The 26,918-nt window shown below is 41.5% G+C and overlaps 1 protein-coding gene across 2 annotated transcripts in view; it reads left to right on the top strand.

The window, feature by feature from the left end:
* b3gat1a (beta-1,3-glucuronyltransferase 1 (glucuronosyltransferase P) a) overlaps nt 1-26,918 on the top strand; it is a 95,024-nt gene that overhangs the window by 18,512 nt on the left and 49,594 nt on the right. For both annotated transcript variants that reach the window (XM_006804656.3, XM_006804655.3), the window contains exon 2: nt 16,391-16,605. The gene's annotated coding sequence lies outside the window, so the exon portion shown is untranslated. The remainder of the gene's footprint in view (nt 1-16,390; nt 16,606-26,918) is intronic.

Below are 26,918 nucleotides of genomic sequence, written 5' to 3'. Positions count from 1 at the left end.
TGTTCAGTCAAAGCTACCTGCGGCATGCGAGACTAAAGGACTCTGCTCAGTTTTAAAAACCTGAGCATCTACAGGTTCTGTAAATGTGTTATCTCAGAGCTCGTATTGCCTTCGTTGGTATTTTGAGCGACATTTCCTTGAGATCATTCCACTCAACATCTGATGTGTTTAGAGCTGCTCAAGGCTGAGCGAAGAAACAAAATCATTTCACATTCAAGTGGCATGTTCTGATAAGCACCTGACAGAATTTTAAAAACCCCCAACCTAAACTGTCCACCACGATTGTTTTGCTGTTTTGTGATTTACAAATCACATTGCATTATTCCTAAGCTGCGGGCTTCTTCTGGACTCCGCTATCCAACAACTGGAGACTGTCTCACTACGATGTCCAAGAGATGAGTCATAAGTGACATCAGCAAATGTATTACATTTAGGAATGAAAACGGGTACCGTGTATGAAAATGGCTACAACTGCTGTAAACAGTACTTCTGTTTCATCCTGTGAATTAAAGCTAACAGTGTGCACTTCAGCCACATCCTGATTGTTTGACAAAAATCCACTGTGGTTGGGTGGAGAGGCAAAAATTACAAAAAGCATTGTAGCACTGCCCAAATGGAGACATAAGTGTATATGCTGCTGTTGTTTTTTTTCCAGACATACAATCAAACTCTCTGCAAAATGTGCAAAAAGACACCAGCATGCATGTTGTTCAAGAAGAACCTGCATACCCTGCTGCAGTTGTATGTCATCATCAATAATATACACTGGCTCTATTCTTACCAGAACCAACATAATTCTACGAAGACAGTCTGATCAGACTGGGAGTCAAATCCTTTGCTACATGAGTCTTCCAGACAAAAGTTGTCTGTCTTTAATGTTCCGCATCCAAAGAAGCTGGTGAATGGCAGCTTAAGGACAAATGCCCTCGCTCATTCATCAAAACCAGACAACCACTTCGTGCCCGGTGGCCCCAGTGACAGATGAAGACCAAAACATCTTCTGGGGGGCAATAGCTTTGGCTATTTTTTATTTTTTATTTTAATCCATATGTGCTTCCCCTGGCTGCTCCCTACGCCGCGGGATTATAGAAAGCCTCTCTACATTTTGTCTTGAGCAATGAACTGCATGACAAATTGCTCTTTGCACTTTAAGCCGAGTTCAGTAGGGTCCCAAATTGGCATTTAAAAGTGTGCAGCGAGAATGAGACAGATGTGGCTGAAGCGGGCTGTGAAGACGCGTGGAGACGTAAATCACATTTTGTATTTGGAGGCGCGGGGAGGCAGCCATCAGGGAGAAGTGATTATATTTGAAGGCCGGTATCAACTGGAGTCTTCGCTGCATATTGTTAGAAGTCGGCTGAAATGGGAGGAGAGTGCGCTGGTCGGAAAGGAGAAAAGAAATTAACTCACATAGAAATATGGGATTCCACGTTTCTTTCAAAGCTCTGAAAAAGCCTTTGAAGAATGACTGCCTTTCTAAACAACCTAATTCACCTAGGCGCAGATAGATCTGAATTTTTACACTATCACTCAAAAGTATATATATTTATGCCCACAGAAAACAGCAAACTATATTGATTTGAGAGCTGAACCTAAAACGGTCTATTCTTACAGCTTCACAGAGCACATAAAGACACTCTGGCAAAAAGGAGAGTTTACAGCTTCCTTTAATGCTGCATAAATGTGGGACTGTCCAGAAATTAGATAGCAGCAGCAGTCGAGGTGACACACTCTTTGTAACAACAGCACTCCCTTAGTGCTCCACTCTGCAGAGGGCTGTCTAGCACATCGACATGGGTGGTGAGACCATAAAGACTGAATTCTATAATGTACAGTTTAGACAGCTGCTGTCATTATTAGGTGTGACTAACCAGTCTTTGCACAACAAACACAACAATAACAAGTTTGCAAATAGCTAAAATCTCCAACATGGTTAGCTTTAAATTAACATTAGCATCAGTTTTTAGCTTTACATTTTGAACATCAATACAACTTGTATTGATGTTGGAGAAATGCCTTAAACATAATTCTACCTGAAGTTCAGAAGACAGTGATAGCTGACCCTTTTTTAAACAAGACCAATGGATGATGTCACAGTAGGTATGTCCATCTGTCACATCATCTGTCTACACTGTCTTGCCAAGCACATTTATAAATAAAGCAGCTTGATTACCTAAGCCCATGAAGATATAGAATCAAGAGCTGACAGAGTTGAAATAGTAAAACCTAATAACATTTCTAGGGAGACTTTGTCACTTGTTAGTCTACCCTATAGGGTCATGTTGCAGCTATGCAGTAGCATAGCTACACAAGCCAGGCTTGTGAAACAGTTACTTTAATACTAGTATTTTGCAGTTCTTTTCCCAGTTACCTAAAGGCTTACAGCGAGTGAAGTGCTGAGACTCAGTCGCACAATGAGTTAAGAGTCAAAAAAAAAGAGGCTAAAAAGCTTCAGAGCGGCTGGCTTATAGTCTAATTCCCAGTTACTCTGGCACTATGGGTGACCCATTCACATTACTTGGTCATTTTATTCAGTGTCAGTATTAAAGCTTCTGATTGATGTGGGTTTAAATTCAAATATGAGGGCTAAAACTGGCTATTTTCTCTGGTTTCTCAAAGCCTGTGCTGATCAGCGTCCATTTAAATGTCAAGACAGCGGCGATGTGCATGAGCTATCTCTCCTGCTCACTCCTTCACACACACAAGGACCAAGGCAATCATGGGCTTACACACACATGCACACACTTTGTATTAGCTTAATTATGAACTGACTTTGACTCTGACTTTCATTTTGCAGCTTAAACCGCCCATGCCCCCAAATGCAAAGGAATCCATAAAGCCCTTAAACTTCCCCGGATAATTCTTATCATCAGTGGCTCTGTGAAGTGTCTCGGTGTACTTTAGAGGATTTTTTTTTCGGCCTCTGCATTTGTTTTATGAAGGCCGAGTTGCAAACTGTGTTTGGTTTGATGTTTGCATATGTTATTGATTTTTTTTCTGAGTGCTCAGGGTGGTAAATAATCACAGTGGATATATTGCTGCGCACGCAAGTTTAGCTTTGTTTACAGAGACAGAGCTGTTTAATTGCACTTTGTGCTTAGTGCTCAAAGCAGCTTGATATGGAAATTTATTGGATTTTTGAAATTTGTTCAGTATAATTGAATTTATTGCTTGGCTGTCTCTTGTTTAAAAGAGATTCTCAAGAAACTGCATTGCACTATGCAACGTATATATCTGCCTATTAGGAAAAAACTTCTTTAAGTATTTACTTGTCTGACGTTAAAGCAGCAGTGATTATAACTCAGCCTGGAATCAGCCTAACGCTTTATAACATACAGCATTCATATTTTAAAGGGCTGTTTTGGAAACAAAACTATTCTACGACAACTTTTCACTTTGATTGAACTTAACTGAAAAATATAGCTAAAGAAATTTTTCTGATCCCACTGTTTCCTTTCTCTCAAAGCAAACTGTCATCTTGGTTTATTCGCCTTAACTTCCTGCAGACCTTCTCATTTTTACTGCTGTCGTCTTTGCAGTACCTCCTCTATGCTTTTGTTTTGTCTTTACATTTCACTTGCGCTCGGTCTGAAGACATTTTACAGACACGGGTTTAAAAATCAAAACTAACAATGTCTTCCCTACGGCTGCAGCAAGCAAATTGTGAAGCAGAAGGATGCTTTGGAAAAACAAATACATCGCATTAGGAGATGGGCTTTCCCCACCTGCTCATATGGGTTTCTGTTATGTGGAGCAGGCACAAAAATGTCAAAAAAATACACCAGTTTTCCCCTCTGAGGTCAGATAATAGATTAAGCTTGAGACCTCCACGCCTCCAACTTCAATGTCAGTCACTCCCACTGAGCCCAGCTTTTCGGTAGTAAGGAATTCTAAGTCTCTTACACACATTGCTGCAGTACATCCTACCAATCATTTCATGAAGCCACTTTTTTTTCTTCCTCTTCTTCTTTTTTGCCTTAAGCAAGTGTTACACATGGTTGAGCATCTACAGGGAGCCGTGGTGAACCTGCCGTCTCAGTATGACAGGTTGGTTTCCAAATAGAGATAATTCCCAAAACCACTGAAGACATAACTGCATGTCTGCGTGACGAAGAGAAACTGGAGAAGATGTTTTGAATACCAGCATATTCGAGTAAACTGTGGGCAAATATTGAAGTTTATCGATATGCAAATATCATTTTTAGGACACTGACACTGTCCTTGAAAGGAAATGATTACAAATATACTAGAAACAGGCTCATCACGGTGTGTCACTGTTCCTATTTGCATGAATAAAGCAAACCTATAGATCTGTATGTACTATATGTGCACATATTGTGTGTAATATACAAAACAGCAATCCTCTCACACACTGAAGGTAAGACGCTTAGCAGAAAGGTAATTGGATTCTGTGAGATTATCAGAACGGGCATCTCTCCCATCATTAATCCGCACAGTGAAATATGCAGATGAGAGTTTTTATCTTTGCTAACATCTACAGTTTGTAAACAGATTCTTTACCTCTGAATTACATCAAACAAGCTCTTAAAAAAGTCAGTCAGCAATTACACCACAATTCCTCCGATGTCTGCAACCTGATCTGCCATGTCAGCATATCCAACTCTTTGTTAGGACACTTGCAATTTGAAGAAGACCTTCTTAATGGAGAGAAATCCCATATTGCAAGCGAGATGGTCCCAGTGTCTTTGCGTCAACCAAGCTGACAGCGTGACAGCAATTAAGTGAAAAGAACAGAGAAACTAATACAGAGCCATTCTCCCATGTAGGGTCCCCAGGAACCTGGCAGAGGGAAGGTGTTTTTAGGACCAAATGATGGGCTGTTTGATAGGTTTGATCTGTCTGAGCTTGTCTCTAATGGCACACAGTCCAGCGCATGATGAGAGTGAATCAAATTAATTCACAGGAATCTGCAATTACAATAGGTTGTGGGGTTTTTTTTATGATCTGTTCAAAGATTATAGAGAGTTGGTTTGTTTTGAAATAACACAATGCAACTGACATGTTTGCCACAGACGTCTTTGAAAGACTTTCCATAAACAGAGCCTGAGGGGAGCATAAAATGTGCTGGACTCTGCATTTTAAAAAGTTTTGGGAGTGAAACAGGCACAGGAGCCTCTCGCAGTCCTGTCGAATCAGCTCTCGGATAAATGAACTACCGTGACTCCCAATCTATCTCTATAGATTCAGCCACATCCTTTCTGCAGAGTGTGATGTTTGCTCTGCTCCCCGGTCAATGGATTGAAAATGCATCCTTCGCCAAGTGGCCACATCGCCGTATCAAATCGAGACGAAATGTCACTGTAGCTCAGAGCAGTGTCAACTCACGACACCCTCTGCAGTCACCAGCGATGTCTTCGCGTTGTTGTGACTGAACGGGAAGCATTGTGTTATAGGAATGCAGAGGTCAAAATTCCCTGATCAAATGTGAAGTGCTGCCTGAGAGAGAGGAGTGTAGCAGACAGCGCTCTGTCAGTCCTGCTGACGGCAGACGGGGTGGATGCCTCGTCATTCCTGTGTTCTGATCTGACCTGTCAGTAGAGATTCGTGCAGTGAAAATCTTCTCTTGCCAGAAGTGCCTCCTCCCCCTTCTGACTCAAAGCTTGACCCGAATTAATAAGATGGATGGTTATAAATTGTTCTAAAACGCTTGAACCTGCCCATTAATGAGTTTCTGATGCTGCTCACCTCCCACTGTTTGTCAGATGATGCAGTGAAGGAACTTTTAACCACGTTTTTATTATGGCGGGCAGTCTCTCTGGTTAATATTATGTAGCAGTACCGATCCAGCCAGAGTGTTCATGTTCTCCTTTATGCTTGCCCTCTTACTTAAGCTCCCAGTTCAATGTGTACCGAAGCTCTTCAATTTCCCCAAGCCCTTGCAATTATGCAGACAAAAGAGTATGAGCCATGTGATTGTGTTCTACAGCAGAAGGTATATTACCTTTTTAAGGTGTCAACGAGAGTTCCTGAGGGAGAATATAATTGCAGCTTGGGCAGGATTCAATTGTTAGAGCATGTAAGAGGGATTTTCCTGGTGTTTGCCTGACTGCACCAGTGGCCACATTTGACTTCAGACTGTTAGTGCAGTTGTGGAGTGAAATATGTAGGTAACCCGATACATCATCAGAGGTCAGCGCTGCTGCAGAAGAATTCACAGGCCGAAGCAGAATCACTCTGCCCTGCCTTTTCATCTGGGACCATTATTGGGAAGAAATTTTGACTCGCTGCACACACAAATTAAAATGTGAGTGTGCTTTTGTTACACTCTGATTCTGAAATCCAGCAACGATGGAAACAAACAAAACAAAAATTGCATGAAGGCATTCAGTGGCATCTTCACTGTCATTCTCACCAGTTAGAATAACAGATGTCACCTCCAGCAGATTACGTCAGCTCTTGCTATTTTACCTCGACTGTGTGGTAAGCCAACAATTAAATGATGAAAACTCTTGTCTGAGGGAATAAGCACTTTTCTGAGCCAGTTTTTTCTGTAGCTCCTTCTCCTGTCAGGGAAAAAACAGATTGCATTGTGTAATTTTATGATGATTCATTCTTTGGATCAAGTTGGTTAGCATGCAAATGTTTTCTCAAAAGTCAGATCACAGATCTGACAGATTAAAGCTGAACCAATCAGTCATTCATTTATGGGCTTCTATTTTCTACAGGTGATTTTGGCTTATTTTTGTCATCTCTCATTTCTCTCGAGCCAAATAAAAGCGCTACAAGTCACCAACACCACATGCACAGGTGTGAAGTCCAGTTCAGTGGCTCATATTATCTGAGGTTAAATCTAGCAAGCTAGTAGCTACAGCTTCCTGTGCTGCCAGCCAGCTGTCACTGTAATAGGCCCATTCCACCCGCCGTCATCACCCTCGCAGCGACGTCACATCCACCGCCGCAAGCCACGCATTCACTATGCGGTTTCTATCGTGCACCTCTCAATCAGTCAAGTGACACAGCTTTCAGCTGTGTCACTTGAGCTTGCTGGGTTTCACTGCCATGATATTATACAGAGGGAGATGTTGCAACAGTTTGAAAAGATGAAACTTTCATGAAAAAAACAACTGCAATTTCTTTCCTTCCCATTTTGATTTCTTCTGCTCCTCTTATGGATGTTTTGCCTGTCTTGAACAATTGCCTGACGCCTATTGTTCAAGACAATACTGCAGTGAGTACTGGTATAAATGATGGCAACATCACTGTTCAGCACAATAATTGTCCCATAAGTGCACATGTCCATCATATATAACTCTAAGTCCTGATTATTAAGCTAAAGATCATCCCTGTATATTTGTCATATAGTAAACCTGTTCATTTCTGCTCAGTAGTCTAGCATATTAACATGTCACTTTATTCGAATTGACCCACTTTCAGAGCCAAACCAAAGCAGCTTTAAAATTGCAGGGTTTTTTGCACTTTTTTAGCGCCTGCAAGTTGCTGCCCACATATTAACTGCAGGGCTCTAGACTAACTTTTTGCCATGGGCGTACCGGTACGCCTAACTTTAAAAAGTTAGGCGTACCGGCACAAAAGTTAGGCGCACACAAATTTTATAATAATTTATATAATATAATGCGATTTTTCTGGATACACTGTGCTTTTTCAGCATTCAAAGATTGATGACACCGTGTCAGAGCACTGGCTATGAATTTCAGAAGGATCAGGCCTTAACTTAACAGAAAAGTTAGCAATAGTTCTTTTCCTATTACAGCTACATCCACTTCTGTCGTGCTTAGGCTGCTCACTAGGGCTGGGTATCATCACTGATTTCTTTAATTCATTCAATTCCGGTTTTCAAAGTCCCGATTCGATTCAACTTAGCCTCAGACAGTCAGAAATATTATAATTCTGATCATTTATCAGTACTGACTTCATCAGAATTGTGAACATCACAGCAGATGCCTTTGTGTGAAAGTAACTGAGAATAAAACACAGAAAAACATGAAAGAGATTTTCCTGGTCTGGCTTTTTATAGCAGATAACCTTAAAAATATTCTACAATTTTCTGCATATAAAGTTTAAATTTCTTCAGTATTGAACAACAGAAAAAATAGGCTTTCTTGTCCGAGATCATTTAAGTGAAAAAAAGAAAAAGAAAAGAAAAAGACGACAGCTGACAGCGCTGTAAACAACGGTAGACTGGTGGGTAATAAGCGAATGAATAATAAAGAAAACAGAGATTGGAGACGGGAAACTGTTCTTGAAGTACAGAGAGAGATAGAGAGAGAGCTAGCTGTGCATGGAGTGTGATTTTAATAGTCGTGGAAGCAAAACAGCAAAATTCATGACGACATTGATCAAATGTGAAGCGCAGTTTGCTGCTTCTTTTGCTGAAGGCTCGGTGAATTTTGGTTGGAGAGAGATAAAACCTGCAGCTCAGAATCAGCGCAAAAAGACGTAATCACAGCGCGGACCGGACGCATTAGAATCGCTAAGCTCCGACAGCGTGTCCATCTACGGGCCGTCGGGTGAGAAAGCCGAGAAAGAAAGTTGATTCTGAAGCGTGGGGTCCGTTCTGTGTTTACGTCTTTGTGTGGAATCCGTGTACCTGCTCTCATTTGCTGTTTGGTTGTTGTTGAAATGGTTTTGTGAGCTTTAATCTGAGAATCTGGCGTTTCTGGCAAAACACAGTTATATTTAAAAGTCGATTCAGGATTTAATTAATTGATATCGCTTTATTCAAGCTACTCACCTCCCACTTCCACCTGCACTTTCAACTGGACCACGGCCAATCAGTGAGGTCCCGCCCCTTACTAGTCCATGATAGGGGCTTAATGTGTGTCTGTTGTTGACCACAGGGAAGGTTGCAGATTTTTTTTTTTTGCTACCTGAACAGTTGGTCGCACAGGTGCAACCAAATATTTTTTTTAGTCGCACCACTGAAAAATTTGGTCGCATTTGCGACCAAATTGGTCACACTCTAGAGACCTGTAACTCAACATAAAATATGTATGACATGTACATAACATACCTGTTATGTATCAAAAGATTTACTAAGGATAGTTGGTTTCATTTTCAGTTTGTAAGATAAGTGTGCATAGGGTATTTGATTGGTTTTTATGAGAAGTATCACTGTGATGCAACAGCTTAACATCAAACCACTGAGATACCACCAAAGCTGTTAGCATGTTCCAGAGCTTTTGTGGATATGGGGCAAGTTATCTGAAAATTAAATATACAAGCACAGTAACTTACTCTGAAGTGCGAGCATACATGTTACAATCAAGACTCCTTTTGCAGCGTATCATTAACTTAAAAACTCTAACAATGCTCTCTGAAGCGCTGAAGAGAGCAGAGGTGTTTTTTCCTTCACAGTAGTCACATGGAGTATGATACTGTCAAGGAACAAACTAAAGGAAAGCGAGTGATGAATATTTCAGGCGTCAGGCTTTTTGGCTTTCTGAAGTGACTGCTACAGCTATGATAAGAGAGCTCATAAACATTCAGCACGGGAGGGTGACTAAACTTAAAGCCATGGAGCATGTCATCGCCTTCAAAGTTTTCCAATGACCATTTGCAATCTCACCTTTTTGTCAGTGCAATGCACGCAAGCAAAGATGATAGGCAAGGCTGCGGGGACACGCAATACAGTTACACAAGAGGGAAACTGAATCACTCCTTGACTGTTTCTTGAACCCTCACCGAAGTTGGAAATGACCCAGAAGGTTGAGTGACAAATGTGCAGATGAAAGCCATCTAGAGAAAGATAGAGCCGGCTTCACTTTTGGGAGTGAATGTGCTATTTACTGTAACCGTACTGCACATGTGAGCACATGGCATATAATTCCCTCCAAGGGTAAAAGTCTAAAGGGATGAAGTACACAGCAGATTTGACACTGGGGTCAAACAAAACATATTTATTTATTTACTGTCACTGAAATAGCTCTCATCAGTATTTGAAACATTATATTACGGTCAGTGCTGCTTTTGAACAGAGGCTTTTATCTATTTATACCACAGAGAGATTGTGGCTGTTACACCTGGCAGCACCTTAAGCCTGCTGGTTATTCCTGCACAGCTTCACGGCTCTGCCTCTGGCTGGACACTCTTCACAGGGATCAGTGTATTCCAGAAATGGTGTATGTGATAGTGTGTGTGTGTGTGTGTGTGTGTGTGTGTGTGTGTGTGTGTGTGTCGCAGAGGGGAAGCACGGTGTAATATTACCAGGGGATTGCCTATAAATCCTTAACCTTCTACTGCCCTCTGGCTCTGAAGTCCTCTGTGGGTGGTGGTGGGTTGGGGTCAGTGGGAACATAGTGTCAAGAGAACATTTAGGCTGCTAATTTAAAAAAAAACTTTGGTGATTTTGTTTTCTTTCTGTTTAATAAATGCATGAGCTGATTCCAGAATATGAAGAGTCTGATTTAAGAAATGATTTTACATTTTCTAAAGGCAGGTTAAGTGTTTTGGGACCTCACTACCGACTTTAAAATTTATTTATTTATCTCATATCCTGGCAAAGGCCCTGACAAAGTTGTCATTGACTTCAGCACTGAAAGTTCAGTGTTGCCTGCTTTCGTTGCAGCCATATAGCTGGGCAGATTTAACACCTCTGGCTCTAAGCCAGGAAATGGAGGTGTTATGAATGGATGCAGTTATAATATTAGTGACCAGAGGGCTGCAGTGAGGCCTGATACTTTCCAAGAAACAGCTGCTACAGGAATTATATGTCATTTCTTGGGTATATATATTATTACTATTTACAAAACTAGATAGACTGTATATAAAAGATGGACAAAAATTGATATGAAGCCTAAATGTCAGCAATTTTCCCACCACAAACTGGCCAGATGTAGACAAAAGGACAGAGTTTTCACTAAAGTTGGAAAGCTTTGTTATACGGTATAGTTGCTCTATCTGTGTTCTGAGCTGACACTGGAACGTGATCCCTAGACATATAAAATACTTGAATTCTGAACATCAAAAACAGAGCACAGACGTCTTGGATGTGCCAGTGCAGTTAGCCAAACAGGAAGCAATGCTAATATGTCAGATAATTCATAAAAAAAAAGGCTCAAACATGGCAAACATGATTGAGAGGTCCAAATCAGCTACTTGATTTAGCAAATACAAGTCACAGGAATTACCTGTGTCCGCACCAACCTGCCAGTCTCAAAGCAGCCATAACAAGACCCTGCATTTGAAGCCCCAGTTCACATATGGAGTGATCCGTTGCTTTCTTCACTCCTATTAATAGTCACTTAAAGTGCTCACCTTGAAGCTGAGAACACTTGTGGATTGAAATTCCATTGACAGCTCTGCTCGTCTCCTCGTGTTTATGCCCTTCAAGCCTTAACAAAGACAAGCTATGAAAAAGAAACAAACAAAACAAAACAAAAACACCAGACATAGCAATTTTAATTGGGTAGAGACCAAAGCACCATCTGTAACGACCTCTAATCATGTTGAGGTTGTGAAATCAGCCTCAAGTGGTTAGTCAAGGAATTGCATGGCTGTGTTTCATTATACTCTGTTGTTTTACTTTTTTAAAATACTTTTTATGTTTTAGCTGTGGAGCATCTGTTGCATAGTCTGTTGGAATCAAGCCTTTCAAATGCATGCATTTTGAAGGATAAATTTAAATATAGTAATAATAATTTTGATACAAGAGGAATATATTAAATAGTTTTTTTTTTAAAGGAGGAAGATTGTGCATATTAGCTTTTGAACAAGAGACTCCTTTAAAGCTCAGTCGCTGTTCTTTTGGTGTTTCAGTAGGTGTATTGGCCAGCAGGTTCCACACAGAGTCACCAGTCTTCTCTTAACACAGCACGAAGCACAAAGTCTGACCGTGATAAGGGTAAGACAACAGCGCGAGGCAAATAAATAGTTCTTTTGATTTAACCTGTGCCAAGCTTTTCTAACGCGCCATCAGTCCCAGCTGCCTTGTGTTGCCATGGCAACTGATGGTCAGGCTGAGCTCAGCACAGTACAGTTTTGGTCTTGAGAAAACCATAAACAGGAGAACAAACAAAGACTGCTCTCCAAAGCTGTGATGAGAAGAAAAAATAAAAACACACACACACACACACAGGGTTATGTTGATACCAGCCTGTGTACTGTCACAAGCATGCAAATTATCTCACTTGAGTGAAGCCTCTGCTACATCCATCATTCACAACTCGTGCTATTTCATTGTGTCAGTGAACACAGCGTGCAATTAAACTGTATACCTCACAGAATGCACGGAGGGTGTCGGGAGATTATTGCTGTAAAATCTGCAAATAAATCACCTCCAAGATAATTACATCACATCTTTGCTATTGGGCCTGTGGCATTTCCCTTTTCTTTTTTTCTTTAATGTGTGTATAATGAAAGGCTTACATTAAATTCAGCGTGCATCTACCCGGTTGATAATCGGCTAAATGGGTAATTATGATTTAACTGGATGATTGCGAGTTCTGAGGGCTCGGGGGCGACCTGCCCACTTGACGATTGTTCTTGTAAAAGGACATCCTGTGCTCTGTGGCTCGGCCTTCATTGAGCTGTCAGGAGCTGTGGGGGACGCAGCTCTGTCACCATGCCTTCCCACCTCTGCCATCCATTGGATCGATCACGCCGCCGCCACCTCCTAGAGAAACCCAACCACCGCAGCTCCTCCAATTACTGCTGATGGGTCACATCTTTCTATCAGACTGGGTGTCAGAGCCATACGGCGCCTTTCAGAGACAGGGACAGAAAGAGGAGGGAAAGGATAGAATAGCGAGCTTGAAGTGGAAAGAAGAGGAAGAGAGAGGAAGAAGGGACGTGGTGACAGGCGTGCACAGCTGGTGAAACCGTCCATGTTAGACTTTGCCAAGACGGATGTTAAACTTAGACCCGCGTGTGCATTATTAATATTGACTACGTACACGAGAATAAAGAAGCATTTACTCACTAACTGACACATCTGAATTAATCATAGAGGCACGATCAATTCTCTTTCATGATAAACCTGGCAGCTTCCTCTTAAATGACAGACATTGTCAAGATTTTTTTTTTTTTTAAGAGCCAACAGCTCAGTCATTATCTCAAGCATGACCTGACATGCCATCAAAAATTCATTAGAGGACCTAATGTTGTTTTTATTTAGCTTTTTTGTTTTTTCATCATTATTGATGTCTTTAGAATCCAGTATTTCTATCAAAAAATGTGTACTAGTAGTAACAAGGGTGATTGTTGGATTAGTTGGTAGAGTTTCTGCAGTGGAGTCCAGCAAAGGCCCCACCCTCTGTTGACGCAGAGATATAAAACAGTTTCCATAGTGAATCTTGCTGAAAATAAGCATCCACTTCTGCTTTCCCATAGCGTACTGATTGCCTTTTTAGCCTTTGGGCAAGTAAATCTATGTGGATACAATATATTGTTGGGGGTCTATATACTTTAAGTGTGCATGTATGTGTGTGTGCTACATGATGTGGTACTCACATGGCTCCCGGTGGGTCTTTCAGGTTTAGACTGAACTGGGAAGAATAGAACCTGCAGGGCTGTTGAAGCTTCTCTTTCAGACTCCGGGCTTAGAAAATGGTGCAGCAGTGAGTGTACATACAGAAACACGAATCCCAAACACAATCAAGGGAGGAATATCTGCAGGTGCACTTTTGTTTTTACGTTAATTGCTTCTTTGTCTGCAAGTCAGGCTTTGTTCGTATAAGACAACTTCTGGGTTATGAATTATCGCTCCTTAATGATCGCGCGTGCAAAAAATAGCATGTGTGAAAGCAAGTGCACCCCCGCCTGTGTTCTGATGGGCTACATTAGTATGTTTGAAGTCAATCAATACCAACGCTAGCCTGTCTCTGATTCCTCTCCTTGCTCCCAGAATCCAATCCTACATTTTCAGGTTTTTGGCTCTTCATCCGTCACTGTCAGATGCACAGATTGACGTGGTCACAGCGGTCATTTCGTATTAGAGCCACGGCGGCCCTCTGTGCAGTGGTGAGATTGTCTAAAAGTGTGTCTCCCTCAGTGTGTGTGTGTGTGTAAGAGAGACAGGGAGAGAGGGTGTGTTTTTAAGTGTTTGCTGTCTGGTCATGGAGCAGAACATGACAGAACAGTGGTTGAACAGTGTTAGAGCCAGCTGCTGGAGTATGGAGTTGGTGCTTGAATGAGTTTTCAAATAATTTGGACATTTTAATACCACATCAAATGCATCACTCTGTTGTTTTAAGACTTGTAGTTGTAGTTAGATGCTTTACTTAAAAATGGCAGTAGTCCTTTATCACTGTTTCCCTTTTTATTTTTTAACTGTTCGAAGAGTCGATGCAGGACTGCTTGTAGCTGTGATGAGCACAAAGACATTATGCTGCCATGTAGATGCTGAGTTGTGTTTCAAGAAGCCATTGTCTTGGTCAGTGGAGGCCTGGTAAACAGTGCTGCCAGCCAATCACAGATATACCTCAACAATTCCGCATGTGGAAATGTAGAGATGTTGGAGGGTAAATAATAAAATACAACAATCTCAAACATCTAAAGCACTCTAACGTCAGCATCAGTGCCATTATTTGTGATGTACCACAGCTCCTATCAGCGGTGTACTGTTGTAACCATAGCTACCTATTTTGGTTTAGTGCTGGGTTTTATCTTGAACCCCTGATGACCTACAGCACAGCTTGAGATTCTTCCTTTGGTCACCCAACTGCATAACCTGAACATTATTGCTGTTTGTGTCTACTGGGTAACAAGGTCCCTTTGAATACTTTTTAAAAAATATTTTTCCTTTAGTTTTCCAGTTTCACTGGCCCTGACAGCTGTCTGTTCACATCACATTATTATTTTTTTGGTGTGTGTGTTTTTTAATTTCCCATGCTATTTTAATCATATATCTCTAAAACCTTTTTTTTAGAAGTCCGATATTGCTGTGGCTCTGGGAATATAACAGTGACACTTGACAACCAAGTCAATGAAAATAAAGTAGCATTGGTAGCACAATGATATATTGTTCCCTGTTGTGCAAGAGGTGCAGGTTTGCAGTCTTTCATCTCTGTCATGTCAAAGCACAATACAACATTGTGTGATGGAGACAGAGGGTGCGTGTTTGTGAGTGATGTTGTAGGTACCAAGAGAATACATATGAATTTACCTTAAGGTTCTTTTTGCTTTGCCGATAGATGGATAGTTAGAATGTGGAAAAAATAAAAAATAGTATAGTCTACAATAAATAAACAGCAAAGTCAGAGTAAAAGGTCCTCATACTGTGAGATAAAAAAATATACACGTACAACAGCAATATAAAAAAAACCAGGATGAATTTGCATTAATAAATAATATAAACACTATAAATCTAAGAAAACGTGACAAGAAGGTATAATACAGAAATACTGAAGTAGTCTAATGTGCAGGTCATCCTCAATGTGGGGGATATTCATCTCTGACGTCTTTCAGCCTGTCTTTGTACTAGCTGATTCTTCCACCTCAATTACAGTAGCTTCATATTCATTTCCAATGGCTTCCTTTTTAGTTGTTCCCATTTTATGCTGCCGAGCGTGCTTCACATTCTTGTGCGCGAGATGAGTCCAACAGAAGGGGCATTTCCCGTGTTTTTGAGATAATTGCTTGTTCCCCTTATAAACAGCCCCTATTGAATTTAAATTAAGCCAGTAACAAGCCTGCAGCATAGCATGCCCTCTGGATTGCACCCTGTCAATAGGCTGTTAACGTGTCCGACCCTTGTCTTATTTTGCCTCGTGTGGCATCAGCTGTTCCCCTTGTACATCCGCAGCGGCTGCCCACAGGCGAGTACAACCAACACAGTGGCAGATGAGGACGCCGGAGGAAGTCTCATCAATAATGGAGAGCGGTAGAGGAGGAGGAGGGGAGGAGGCATGTAGAGGAATTGTGGTAGAGTGAGTGAGAAGTGCAGCTGGTGTGTTTCTTCCATTTCTTCCAAATGGACATTTTGAAATGATGCTCCCCAGAGGCCACGCATAAGAGGAAGGCAGCTATTAATAGCTGATGGGTTGAACAAGTTGTTAAAGTGCTTTTTTGTGATTCGTTTTTTTCCCCAGGGAGCAAAACAAATAAAATAATAATTTTTCTTGGAGGCCATGCAGGTGCCTGACTTACAGCTTGACCAAAACACAGACTAGCAGATTGCGCTCTATGAGACACACCCCATGAGTTGAAAAACTATTTCTTGTCTGTCAAGCAGCATGCAGCTTAAGCTGGGAACAGACACACACACACACAATGATTATCTTCCCTGACAGCTGTCCAGATGCAAACAGAAAATCTGTCACACGGCCACCGAGAATGGCCGCGTGGCTCTCGTAGTGTGGCAGCTCCTCCGCCCAGCAACCATCCTGCTCGTTCCCTTCCCTCAATGCCCCTCATTGTATTAGCAAGAGGAGGACCATTCTTACTCACATCTCTCGTGCTCTTGTTTCCCCAGGGGCCAGCCCAGAGGAAGTGAAACTGTTGCAGGAGTTCGGATGTCACCCCCGTGTCACGGCTTCCACTCAGCTTGACCAGCTACACCCACACACAAACATATCTCTGCTCCCCGAAGGACACCAATTAACGGCAGGCCTGAGACAAAGAGCAAGGAAGAAGGGAATACGCTCTAGGAGGCGCCTGTACCTGCAGTGGAAAGGGACAGCACTGCTTGTGAGTATCGCATTGTTCTCGTGGTGCTCGGGTGAACACATTTTCGCACAACTGATTATGTTATGCTACCTATTTCATATCTTTTTCGTAGCAAAACAGAAAGAAATTGAGTTCATGAACATAATGAACAATATGAGATATGTAAGATATTGACTTTCTTGTTAGGTGCAATGCAAATGTAGCTAGAAGTGTTTTTCCAATATATCACAATAGATTTTATCTGTATCTCTTAGAAACAGCTGGGCTGAACCTGGCAATCTTGCTTTGTTCTCTTTTTTTCCTGTTGCTTACACAGCAGCTTTATTTATCTATTTTTCTACAGGAGAGCTAAATTTAACACTCAAAGGTTATGGTTAAATCTTTCTTACTCTCAGCCTCACTCTATCACGGTTGTCTTTCTTCTTTATGTCTTGTTTCCTGTCCAATAGAAGTTACATTTCCCAGAAAATCCAGCAGAGGAATTAGGTAGACGACAGGGGCAAAATGATCTGGCAGATCCACTTACCTCCTCTGTCTATGATCCCCCTGGCCTCTGATATTATTAGAGGTTGATATATATGTAGAGAACAGCAGCGGGAGAAGGCTGGGTAGGGGAGTAAGATGGGGAAGGAAAGGTACGAGAGCTCAAAGACCCAGGGCTGCTGATGACAAAGCCGAGGCAATAATCTGAAGGTGTAAAAGCTGCAAATGATTAGACGGTGAGGGGAGAACAACAACTGGAAAAGATTTCAATGTTAAATCACTTGCAGACTCAGATTTCTCCTCCTTACAGCTCTCAAAGAAAATATAGATATAAATATAGATATGATGGCTCTAAGCTTTTTACTGTTATAAAACATGAGCAGAATAAAACATGTTAGCACTAGGATATCACGAATGTGCATGTAATGCACACACAGGTCAACGTGAAATGTCACGTAAAGCGTGAAATGGACACAAAGTTGTAGTACCAGCAGGGGGACAATATGTTTGAAGCCAAGAAGTCGATAGTGAACAAGGAAGGTATGAAGTACATTCCAGTCCCTCTATGGCACAGGTGTCAAACTCCAGGCCTCGAGGGCCGGTGTCCTGCAGGTTTTAGATGTGTCCTTGATCCAACACAGCTGATTTAAGTGGCTAAATGACCTCCTCAACATGTCCTGAAGTTCTCCAGAGGCCTGCTAATGAACTAATCATTTGATTCAGGTGTGTTGACCCAGGGTGAGATCTAAAACCTGCAGGACACCGGCCCTCGAGGCCTGGAGTTCAACACCCCTGCTCTATGGCTATGGCTAGGTGGCTAATATTTACCTGTACATGTGTTCAAAATGTCTCTTTAAACACTTTTTTGTAATTATTTTCATGTTAGCTTGAAATAAAATATCGCAAGTTACTACATCGTCGTACTACTGCATATATGCAACCCACTGCTACCGCTTTGCAGTTTAACTGGGTTGGATATATAGGTCTTAGATAAATTATGGACCATTAACTAAGATCAAAACACCAACTAATCAAACATGCCTGATATTTAGATAAAGGGTTCAATTCATAAAGCGAAATCCGGTAGAAACAAAAATTCACTGAAAAAAGTGGTTTAATAGAAATTCATGCTTTGGCATGTCCTGTTTACATTTATGGATGCTCCAAGGCCTGTCTGGGAAGTTTTTTTCTGAATTAGAAAGACAGGACAAGATCTTGCTGCTCCTTTTTTGTGACTAAAGGGGAAAAAGTTGTGCTCACCTTATCTGGAAGAGATTAGGCTGGTGAAAAAAAAATCATAAACACGTCCTAATACGCTCCGTAAATGTGTGTAGTCCCCTCTGTTTTCATCTGCACCAATTTGCAGTGAATCACCCTGCATATCACAACTGGGTCTACTAAGTGGTAATACCACATGAGTGAAAACCTCTCAGGATTTCTCCAACACAATTTAACACATAAAAAGACTGCATTATATTATAAAATCATTGCATTTATTCAGCAACAGGGTTGTGTAAGCACACCGACTTCCGCATTTAGCCACAGAATCCACACAGGATCTCCTCTGCACACTGTCCACAACCATTAATTAGCGGATATCTGCGCAAGTACATGGAGATCATGGATGCAGATAAATGCCAAATGTGCCTGCTCTTGAGTATAAAGCCAAATGTGATATTCTTCTGTCTTAAATGTAAATGTTTTGGCAGAAAGGAAAATGACTGACTTCAGGGTAACAGACCAAAAAGCCAAACAACAAACAAGCAGCTGTGTCAAATACACATACAGGTCCATGCATCAGCTGTAATGATGTAATTGCAGAGGTCTGTAAGTGCACTTACATATCTGCACGGTCTGTGCCGAGACTGATCATCAAAAAGCATTTAACAGACTCTAAGAGCAAGGCCTTACAATATTCAACACAACAACCTTGCACTATGCACTACATGTTTAAACGACAGGAGTTAACTTTCTTGGACTTTTTAAAGAATACTGCCACTGTCGGTGTCCTTAAAGGCAAACTGCCTCCTCTAACATGTAAAAAAAAAGAAAGTGGCACAGCACTATAACACTTCATGATCCTAGCTTTATTTACAGCCTCTCCACCAAGCTTAGAGCAAATAGCATATGTTGTGTAATAATTTAGATAGCACTCCAAACCCCTTTAATTAGCGCCGACTAATCAACATAGCAGCTTCTCATCATAGATTTATGGACAGCCATGATTGCTGCCAGGGTGAAATTAACTCTTTCCATCTGCAGGGAACTGCTGAAAGATGCTTGGCTCAAACACACTCCTCCTTCTCACACACAGACATGAGCTTAAGCTGGCAAACACGCACACATAAACACACACATGCATATATGCAGATGAGACTTGTCTCTTCCTTCTGGCTGTCTCTGTAGAGCTGTCACACATGCTGCGTTGCGTCTTGGAGCACCAGGAGGCCGGGGTTGACTTGAATTAAACTGAGAGGATGTCCTTTCCAGATCTGCAGACGGCCACACAGAAACACCCCAGTGCAGCCCCCCCACCCCCAGCTCCTCATCCACCCACAAGAAAAAGACAGTCAGAAAAAGACAGAAGAAGAAAGAGCATAAGGGAGATAAATGAAAGAAAGGAGGGGAAAGAAGTGAGGCTAGAGACGGGGTGGAGAAGAGGAGAGAGTTAATAAATAAGAGGCAGGGAGAAATTGCTTGTGAGAGATAGGGTTGGGAGATGAGGTGGAGTTGGAGGAGGACAGGAGAGTAAGAAGAAGGGAAGGAAGATGAAATTATGTGCATGTGTGTGTTCATGATAGAGTTTGGCAGAGAAAGAAGAGAGTTGAGACAGTAAGCCTGGAGAAGCTCATGCCACCGGGGGCATATTGAATATACAGAAGATCCTTCTCCTTTGCCTGGTTAGTAATAAAAAAAAAATACACACACCAGTGGTTTATAAAAATAGCTACAACATAAAGCATGCTTTTCAGGCAATATGTCATCAAAGCAACAGCCAGTCATTATATTTTCAGACATGGCAGTCTACTGGTATTTAAAGAAAGAAACATTAGTCAGGCAACTAAGAAGTTTCCATCTTTTTTTCAAACGTGGGATTTTGATACTGTCCCTGATACAACACTGCTGTGGTTTTCAGCTCAAGACAAGACATTTTATGACCGCACCATTAACTATTGTAACAGATTCACTGGGCAGATGATCCGAATGCTGGACATGGGCGGCAGAGATAAAATCCAAAATCGAAATCTGTAATCGACTATCTTGAGGTCACACAGGCGCTCAGGCAGAGTCTGAGTCTGAACAATGATCCATAAACAAATGCAAATCAGAAACAAAAGAAAACATGGAAAATATAACTCTGAAAGCGACAGGAAAGCTTGACTGTGAAGGATGACAAGACAATCTGGAGAGAGTGATTCATAACTACTGGCAGGTGGCGTTTAAAAAAAGCAGGGAAACAAAACCAAGATTAGAAGTAAAACTACTGAAACTCAAGTGAGTGATTTCAAATTAAATCAGGAAGTAACTAAACAGAAACCCAAAATAATGACAACAGTAAATAACTGTGATGCACATTTTGCTTTTATATGATGAATAAATGACTCAATCAGCGACTCAGTCAACTCTGAAAGTAAACATTAATTCATAAAGATGAACTCCAATAGTCTGTGAAACACAAGCAGGGGTGAAATAGCATTACACAAAACTGAATTAAGTCTATAAAAAGATTGTTTTACATTTTTCTTTTTTGTCTGTGTTTCATTTCTAATCAAGGTTGATGTTAGAAGCAGGGAAAATGGGCAAGTGTAAGGATTTGAGTGAGTTTGATGACAAGGGCCAAGTCGTGGTGGCTGGGTCAGAGCATTAGGACACACTGTGGGAAGAAGGCAAGCCGATAGAGGCAGTGTGATGCTTTGGACAACGTTCTGTTGGGAAAGCTTGGGTCCTGCCATCCAGTATTCTGTGATGCCTGAGGCCTCTTTCAGCAGGATAATGCACTCTGCCATAAAGCAAAGATTTTTCAGGAATGGTTTGACGAGCACAACAATGAGTTTGAGGTGTTGATTTGGCCCCCAAATAACCCCACATCTCAATCCAATCAAGCATTTCTGAGATGTGGTGGACAAACAATTTCAATCCATTGAGGCCTGACATCAAAACTTGCTAACATCTTGGTGCCAGATACCACAGCACACCTTCAGAAGTCTAGTGGAGTCTATGTCTCTATGGGTCAGGGCTGTTCTTGCAGCAAAAGGCGGAGCAACACAATGTTAGGCAGGTGGTCATAATGTTGTGCCTGATTGGTGTATGATGTAAGGCTGATGATGCTTTATGTTGCTGCTCCACTGGACTCCTGTGCTATACAATTACAGCTTAAGCACATAGCTGTTCATGTGTTTATGGAGCCTGTCAGACAGTGTAATAGTGGAGTATAGGGACTCGGGTAATGAACACTTCAGTCATCAATCACAGGTAACACCATGCGCAAAACACGTGCCTTAATGCGCCTCGGTCTTTAGTCTGAATGCTGAAGCTGTGATAATCTCCTGCATTGAGGTAGACTACAGCAGTGTCTGTGTATCCTGGCCCCAAGCTGCACAACATATTTACAATAGGCAATCTTTTTGTGTATCCCACCTCCAAACATTGTTATTAACAGTAAGTGCTTTTGCTATTCTGTTCTAGCATACTGCGTCTGTGCCCTGGATGATAAACACGTTAGAGACCGAATTTGTGTATGTGTGTGTGTGTGTGTGTGTGTGTGTTGAGCAAGAAATTGGAACATAAATTATTAAGTGAGAATGCACCTTTAAAATATAGAAAAGGAAAAAAAAGCACCCACTGTATTTTCTACTTATGCCTGCAAAGTAGGCGATCCTTGAATTTCCTGCCTAAGATGATGCAGGATGAGCTTGTTACCCTTAATACAGCAAAGGCTTTGCTCATCATTGTTGCTCTAAATCTACTGTAAGCCTTTCGCAGCATTTCTTCTGCCCTTTGTGGCACAAGCTTTGTTCTGTAATGACACTAAGCAGAAATTCGTCGGTCTGCGTTTTCTCTCATTTCAATTTAGGGCATTAGCTGCTGAATCATTCTCAGATTGATGATGCAGTTCCAGCCATGACACACTATCATTGTACGTGATTACTTACACGCAAGGGAAATGGCACTTCAAAGATAATAACACATATTTGGTGGTTTTCGGAAGCCCTTAAATGCATCAATATTGACTTGGATTCCCCACCCTGTTCTGCAATTACATTTGTGCCCCTGGCATTTTTTTGTAGAGCTAATTCTTACAAACCAAGCAAGCATACAAATGACTGACCTAAAAAAATGTGTTGAAAAAGCATCTCCTATGAAAATGCTTTGTGAATGAGTTATTGTTTAGTCATTTCTACATGGTTTTCAGACTAAGAGAGACCTTTTGCACCACCTACTAACTTCTGGCTTCAGGAGTAATGAATGCCTTGTTTTACGACACGCAAGCATAAAATATGCGCAAAAATATTCAAATGTGATCTTTTCCGAAATGCTAAAAAGCCTGTGTGCAACAGTAGCTTGCAGCAGTTCTTAATGGGGATTCAAAATGTAACGCACATGTATACAGAGCAGATTCTTCAGACGTGTATGGTATCGTGTTGTAAGGTTAAAAGGAGTGAAGTGTTGTGCTATGATGCAACCGCTTGCAATTTCATTGTTGTGATGAGAAATGTCTCCTATTGTTACCCTCTTAAACACTGAATTATTCAGTGCACACCAACCTAGTTTTCTGCGTAAACCAGTCGAATAAGAGATAAGATAGCATTATTGTAACAAATACACAATTCGTGCTGACAGGATGCCAAATCGTGATTAAAAACACATGTTTTCTGCACAGAAAAACAGGTCTAAATGGGTGCAGCAGATCAATGAAAATTCAGCATTTGGATAACTCCATTCCACCTCGATCAACATGACCCAAATAACAGCAGTCTCCTCGGCATGTTGGGATATATCCAGAAAGCCAGCTGAATGTAGCGCTGTATGGTACCTGCACACAGCGAGCTCCTGCAAGATTAGATAACTAGAACTGCTTCAAGACTCAGCGAGGTCTTGGGGAATTGTGAAAGTTGGTATTGAGCTGTCTGATGAAACCCACACACGTATAGACAACATGAGGCCATCTGCGGCAGGCACAAATACAAATGTATCGACTTGTGCACTTGGACAAACCTGGAGATCATGAAGGCTTTTAAAGAACTTAAATCACCCCCAAAGCCCATCAGACCACATCAGTGTGTGGTCTGTTATTAGGCAGTCAGTGGCCAGCCCAGCTACCACAACTTAATAGAGCAACAGCCTCAGGTGGGAGGCAAAAAAGGAATACAGCAACATCGTCTCACTCTGCAGCTTTACAGCCCAAAGCAACCCTTCCAAAAGAGCCTTTTTGTTCAGTTTTCAAGCTTAACATATGGACACTGTGTGTGTTATTTTCAAATAAATAGATTTTTCGAAGTTAAAGTAAAACAGGGGCTGTCAGCAACCTGGTGGAAATCTGCAGAATAAACAACATTATTATTAGATGTCTTGCCTTAACTGTCGCAGTCCTGACGGTTGAGTTAGCCAAGAGTACTGAACACTGCCACATTAAGAGGACACGGTCTCTTTCTGCTCCTGCACTGCCACATGTCAAGATTGTAAGATGCCTTCTTGGCAGATTTGTACTTTATAGTATCGCCAAGAAATCAAACATTTTCTGTTGAAGTTAGAGCTGAGCCGTACTGATGTTGTGGCCAGCTGTGTTTTTAGCATGGAAAGTCGTTATTTACCCAGAATTCGCAGAAAACCTGACCAAAACTAGCCCTCTTGTGCCATTTTGTGTCTGCAGTGGGATTGCCCCCCTTTTGGGATAAATGGCTGTCATTTTGAAAATATTCCTACACTATATTTTTCAGCTTTCAACAAAATTATATTTTAGAAGATGCAGATTGTGTGTGGATGCACAGGCGAGCAAACAAACAAATGGACATGATGATTAATAGCTGTACTCGGTTGCTTTCAAGGCAGCGAGGTTGATAATGAACGGCGACATTTAAATGTTCTGAGCTCGCCAAGCATGACAAAACAAACACACGGTAGTTCGTGGAGTGTTTAAGTTATAGACAAACACACACACACACACACACACACACACACACACTGAACAAAAGCAATTTAAGAAAAGTGTGTGAAGCTGCCTTGTCATATTTTTATTATTAGACCTGTGCTGCATGTGTTTTAAATTTTAAGTTCTGCTTGGGCCAAGATCCGCATCGAAATCTATAAACATAGATTTGGGAAAAAGAGGCTAATCAATAGTGGACCGATGGAAAAAACAATCCTCTCCAATGTTCAATCAGAAGTTATTTGATAATGCAACACCACTACAGTGAGAAAGGGTCATTTCTCCTCTTGCTGGCACATACACTGCTCATGACACAGCACGAGAGAGGCGAGGAGAGCACGCCAGCCACTCAGAATCACATTAACGCACCGCCCTTCAAATTCTCCAAAGAGAGTGTGATACTTTTTGTTCAAACTATTTTATTCCTAGAATGATTATCCCATTTTCTTCCCTGCAAGCAAATGAATGTTAAGACATTTTACGACAAAGACTGATAACGTGTGAGGAGTGGCAATGAAACTATGCAGGAAAATAATGAGAGCGTACACAGTCAGAAAATGAAAGCGTCCTCCATAGTTCACTGAAATGGAAAATCTTTCAAAAGAACAGTGACAACTATGAAAAAGCACATAATTCATATAAACATTTGACATTATTGTATGATTACAGAGAGATGAATGATTGTGTTAAGCACGCGAGCTTTCTACCTGCTTAATGGTTATGCTCAATCCACCCAAGCAGAAATCATTTTTTAAAGGTCAGAGGGCTTTAGAGGTCAGTCAGAATTTAGCAGATACATTCATCAAAGTCATGATAATATCTAATCTGCTTATGGTTCTTATTTTAAAACTGTGATAGTAATAATATTACTGGCCTTTGGAATTACTTTATAATGTGGATTTATAGGTCTTTAACCTAGAATGATTTGGTGTGGAGAGAAAGAAATCCAGGCCCTGATTTGTTTAATCTGCAGTAAAATGCATGCTCACAGTGACTGAATAGAGCTTAGGTAACACCTGATTGTACTCCAGTCCCATCCATATCATCCCCTCCAACTTTGTTATTGTCCAGCCCTCTCATCCTGGAGGCTTTACAGCTGGATGGCCTAATTGGAACCATTTCCACATATAATATGGCAGCCCCACAGGGGCTCATTATGCAGTAGATACTGGTTAGACTGACCTCAGCTATTCTTCAGCCTCTGCCTCTTCACAGTCCTGTGGTTTAGTCCGGTGATACAGTATGGTTTCCTTCATCCTACAGGCCATTGATTACCATTTGGAGGAAAAAATTCATGCTGGCTGTGTGATCATACAGTCTATGTGTGTGACTGCATTAGCGTGTAAGTTTTTGTGTCGCTACGGGCATGATGCTGGGCACTGCAGAAATGACTCACCTCTCATGTGTCAAAACTCAAAAGAAATCAATGGCTGCTGCAAAGATATACACGCTACAGCTCCAGCTTGAGTAGCTCCGTGTAAAAATTGGGAAATCTGCTTGATTTATAACGGCAACGTTTATAAATAACAGTTTAAATGGGTAGTTTTCTGTTTTGAGAAATGTATGGCGAGAGGAGAAGACTGATTCTACTGTCACATCTGTCTGCTAAATACAAGGCCACAGCAAGGAACCAATTAGCTTAGCACAGACATAGTAAACAAGTGGAAGCTGCTAGCTTACCTCTGTGTGAAGGTAGCAAAATCCATCTACCAACACTCTAATTGGCACAGTGTCTTTTTTAAACCGAGACTTTTAGACTGAAGTGAAAAGCAAAAAATTGGAGCCCTATGGTGAATTGATTCTGGCCTCTTTGCTAAGATTAGAGTTTTAGGTGCTTTTTTCACTGTTTTTCCTCACCTAGCTTAAAGTGAATAGACATCTTTCCAGAAAGAAATCCCCTTTTTTTCAACTTTATTACTGTCAGTAGTAACACACATGGACAAAAGTGCTGGGCCACCCACAAAGTACACCTTTAGAACATGCTCAGCCATGGAAACCCATCCCATGAAGCTGCAGCTGACAGAGGAGGTTTGGAGCACTGCACAGTGTTAGCAACCTTCACACTCTACCTCTGCGCTTGGTGACCCCACCCAATAACATTATGTGGTCTGCCATTTTGTGGCTAAGTTGCTGTGGTTTAGTGATGGGATTTCCGGCTCTTTTTAGAGAACCGGCTCTTTCGGCTCCGAACCGGCTCTTCAGGTTGTTTTGTTGCTTTAATTAATTTTTTATTAACAATAATATAAAATTATGCACAAAAGGAATTACTAATGTAAAAAAGAAGTGGTTTTATTTATATATGTTTATATACAGTAGCGGTTTTTGATACGGGCGACACGGGCAGTTGCCCGGGGCGGCATCGTGGTGGGGGGCGGCATCACGGACATCGGCAAAAAAAAAAAAAATGCTCGTACTCATGCTGCCCCGACATCAGCCAGCACATATTGGGAATGTCATAGGCACCGACCGGTTTTCTATCGCCCATTTGCTGGGAGTAAGGGCGCCCTCCGTTTGCGAAGTGCGCCTGCTGCTTGCGGCACAGGGAGGAGAGGGCGGGGCGGCGGGGGATTTATAATTTGCACCGATGTTTTTCCGAAATTCTATATGCGAAAAGGGAGCACGAGAGCCCTCGGTGCGCCTGCTCGCTGCTGAAGTCAAAGTAAACTTTATTGTCATCTCGGCTGCATGCAGTACACTATAGAGA

This window comes from Neolamprologus brichardi, chromosome 14 (assembly GCF_056152115.1).
Source record: "Neolamprologus brichardi isolate AB-2024 chromosome 14, ASM5615211v1, whole genome shotgun sequence".
In the NCBI taxonomy this organism is placed as follows: domain Eukaryota; kingdom Metazoa; phylum Chordata; class Actinopteri; order Cichliformes; family Cichlidae; genus Neolamprologus; species Neolamprologus brichardi.
This window is presented reverse-complemented; position numbering and strand designations above follow the sequence as displayed.